General features: G+C 34.0%; 1 long non-coding RNA gene across 1 annotated transcript; it reads right to left on the minus strand.

The window, feature by feature from the left end:
• LOC109946307 lies at positions 290 to 2,771 on the minus strand. The gene is made up of 2 exons (XR_002269508.1): positions 2,690 to 2,771; positions 290 to 606 (listed from the first exon to the last, which is right to left on the minus strand). It is a non-coding gene; the product is annotated as an uncharacterized LOC109946307 (long non-coding RNA).

Here is a 4,436-nt window from a genome sequence, read left to right on the forward strand (position 1 = left end):
ATTAGCCAAAAAAAAAAAGGTAGAGAGAAGTGATAGATGCACTTTTTACCTTAAAATGAGACATATATCTAGAATCTCTCAATACGGCTTGTTAAGTATCACTAAATTCACGATTCATCGGTTTTATGACATCTATTGCCATACGACATACAACATCCAACATGAACTAAAAAATCTACTCACTGTCTCACCTGAGTGTTGAAATCTTTCTTGTGCAAACATATTCCTCACACCATGTCCTAGCATATGTACAAACATTCCCAATATCTCAATGGAATTCATATGCCTAGAACCCTGCAACCCATATTTAGATTGCAACTCATTAGATAATATGTAAAATACATCTTTGTCCATCCTCAACATGGTATAACATCACCTATCATTCCCCTGTAATAATTCCATCAACCATATATTACCTGTTTGTGAAGAATCCATATAAGGATTTTTAATATAATTCAATTGCTCGTGCACAAGTGCATAGATAGGTTAATCTCCTCCTCTTCATCATTTAGATTGTCCATATTTTCAAACAAACCTGCAATTTATAATTAGATAGGATAATCTCCTCCTCTTCATCATTTAGATTGTCCATATTTTCAAACAAACCTGCAATTTATAATTCTAATTATAAACCTTCCCAATTAACCATAATCAATAAAACCTACGGGCATGCCATAATCTAAAGTATAAATATAGTCTAAATAATAACTCATTGCAACAAAGTAATTATCCAAACAATATAACCAGCTAGTAGGTAATTATCCAAACAACATAACCACAACAAAGTCATAAGACAGCTTCCCTAAAATAACAAAGACATAAATCAGCTGCCCTATTGGTTGTCAAATTCATAAGTTAGCCATGCAAGCTTGACATTAGGAGTCTTCATGGTAGAGAACATCTCTCGCTTCTCTTGATTCAAAAACAATCGAGTCGCAAACATTCATAAAGTGCCAATAGGTTCACATCCAGGTAAAGATGACACAACTTCTATCACTTTAGGAATAGTATTGCCTAGTTGCATTTTTATCATCAATGATGTTGTTATGCTCTTACTCTCAAGTGCACCAACAAGGTGGTCAATTTGGCCATCTAGTTTTTCAGCACCTCCAACTCTTCTTCCTTTTTTATATTTCTACATATTTTTATTCAATTGTTAAGGTGCTCTCTTTTTCCCTTTCCTTGTAGTATTCTTGATAGCTTGAATCGTTTCAATTGGATTGGAATCATATGAGTCATCACCTCCTTCGAGTGAAATAACATTACTCATGGATGCCTCTTGAGTTTCTGGTGGGAGTGTAGCACATGAAGGTGCCCAAGCATGTTCACCAGTGGCTGTGGTATTCATGAACATCCTATCTAGTTTCTCCTTAATTTCACGATTAATGCTTTTTTTACGCAACTTTGCATATTCAGCATTTATCTACATTACAGAGACATCATTATTAATATAAATGCATATTAATAAAATAAAAAGGGGAAGACAAATATTAATTTAACAACAAATATTGCACGCACCTGAATTTTATTATTCTACTACTCATCAGATGCATCAACAGTACCCTTGCTCGAATTCTACCATAGACCAGTTTCTTTACATACAAGTTCTTTCCACAATTTCTATTCAATTTTGAGTGCATCCCACTTATTTTTCAGTTGCCCCTTATCATAATTATTTCTTGTCTCTTTATTAAAGTTTACTCTCAAATTTTCTCATCCTTCTTTTTTAAAGTGAGTGCTAAGACAACATCCGACATCCACATCCTTGATGCACGAATCACAGAATATGGATATATTATGGTTATTCCATGTAGTTGGAGCTTTTGATGAACGTCCCACATTCTTTCCCATCCTTACTAAAACAATATGGGTTGAGTATGAGAATAATAGCAAATAAAATCCAAATAACATCTTAAATTGCCAATATGAGAAGGAGAAAGCCTAATCTTTATTTAAAAATCAGATGTACAAAAATTATTATAATGAAAGAAGGAATCATCTTGATCTTTTTAATCAATAACTTATGTATATATCACAAAAATATTAGAATTTAAACATAATTAGCAGCCTATATCTTGCAAGAACATAGTTAGCAGTCAATAACTACATCTAGGAAGAACATAGTCAACTATTAATAAACACCTAAATCTAGCAACATGCTCTGAGAGTGCATAAAGAGCCACATCTCCCTTTTTTTCCAAATAATTTAGAGAGATAATGAAACCTACAATCTAGCATAATGATCTTTCCACCCAACACCAAAAATAAGAACAACAAACTAAGATGGACATGGTTGTCCATCCGACATGTGTTGTTTTGTATAGATAGCGTAATTGTACTGCCAGTCCCAATTTTTTTTTCTTTTCATATCTTGGTACCAAACAAAAAGAAGACATCAAGAAACAAAGCCAAAATCTGAAAACTATATAGTTTCAAGGCAACCAAAACAAAAATATCCAATTTCAAATAAACTCATCAGTACAACAAAAGAACAATAATTAGGAAAATAGAACATGAAACTCATCACTCTATCCCTCTCACTCACTCACTCACTCTGGTTTTCTCTCTTCATCCTAAATCCCTCAACAAATAGAAAAACCCCCAATTTGAAAGAGAAAACCTAGATGCAGAAAGTTTGAGAAGTAGAAAACACAAAAATCAGAAACGTAATTAAGTTTAATTAACTTACTTATGAGTGGGCAACCTTCTTAGCAATGAATTTTCTCACGTGCACAATGAGAATTCCGGCAACAGTAGAGAGTAGAAAAGAAAGGGGAGTTTGCAGAATGAAGAAGAAAGGGGAGTTTGTATCGCTTGATGTAATTGGAGGGACATGACTGTCCATTTGAAAAATAAGTGAGGACATTATGGGAAAGTCAAAAATTCATTAAAACCACCGGCTAAATATTTTTTGAAGCACCTTTTAAAAGCTAGGTTCTGAAAGCTTTGAAAAAACAGTGGTCACTGACAATTTTTTTTTTAAAAAAAGCCCCATTCCTCATGGTAAACAACCATATGCAATAATTCTTTATTGAAGCCGCTTTTTAAAAAAATTTAAGCACTACCAAACGCCACTTTAGTCTCACCAGAACTTCTCCGTTTGACGCAAACACTGACTACTAATTAGGCAGATTAGGCAAGAGGCCCGGTAACTAAGTAAAGCTTGGTGAAACAACATATCTTTCTTTTGTTTTGTTTTCCACTCCAACTCCATTATCTTTCTAATCAACCCATGTAGAAAGTGTTAGGCTAATGACTCCCAAACTAGATTGCTTTAGGGCATTAAGTGTAAAACACTCATCGGGCTTAATAACTCGAGTTGATGAAGCAACATGACAAATAAATGGCTAAAACCTTAGTTTAGAACATGGAATTTTGAAATCTACCAGGAAGATATAAGGAAACCTCAATGTTTATTTGATAAACTGGAATAACAAAACATAACTCTAGCCACGGGTAAAATATGTTTAAATGCTCATAGAAACCCTAGGAATAACAAAGGAATTAAAATAGAAAAATAACAAAGTTTTCAAAAACTGTAAAAGCTTTAAAACTGTATTTCCGCCTACTAAATGACCGTTGGTGCCCAAAAAAGCCCATACGTCATGGCAAAACGACGGGTCATGGGCCCGATTATGAGATTGGTGCCCAAATCTACAGTTTACCCAATTTGACCTTGTGCGCACGTCGCTCCAGCTCCACTTCGATTGCTTCCGCCATCTGTTCTACATCAATTGAAAAGGCTTCGGAGTAAGACTTTTTTTGTGTACTATTATTCAGGCTTGCAAGGCATTAGGCAACGTCATACTAAGCGAAACAAGGCTTACACAACTCAGCTCTACCACAATACTCACCAAAATTGTTAATGTGCATCTGAGTTAGTAAAGATTAAGCTAGTGGGTTACAAATTCAAAAAACGCAACTACTCAAAACTAAATAGTGCTAGGTTCAATGCATATGTTCTCAACCTTAAATCCATGTATAACAAACACATTAGCACTCGAAATTCAAATCATCTACAATTAATAGCTATCCAGAACAAAACTTCATAATTTAAACAACATGCAAACATCCAAACTCAAAAACTAATATGTTGTCAATAATTTTTAGATTCGACTTTTGTCTAGTGTTTAGCATGTATCTCACAAAATACTGGTCCAAAATTGGCGTTCTTTATACAGTTGGATTCATAATGCAAAAGCGAAGAACACGTCGAAGACTGATTTTCAAAAATAATATCCAATGAAAGAAGTATTTATGAAACATAATCCCTACATTATTTAGAAAATAAAGCCCTCACCCCAAACTTAATTGAAACATTGTCCGCAATTTGAAAGCATAGAAAAACAATAGAAAATGGAATAAGGGATAACAACACTTCCTGGGATTATGTAATGAGTGGCAACAATGCAAAACAAAAGGAGGAATGTCGACCA

The sequence above is a fragment of the Prunus persica genome, chromosome G8 (genome assembly GCF_000346465.2).
Source record: "Prunus persica cultivar Lovell chromosome G8, Prunus_persica_NCBIv2, whole genome shotgun sequence".
Taxonomy (NCBI): domain Eukaryota; kingdom Viridiplantae; phylum Streptophyta; class Magnoliopsida; order Rosales; family Rosaceae; genus Prunus; species Prunus persica.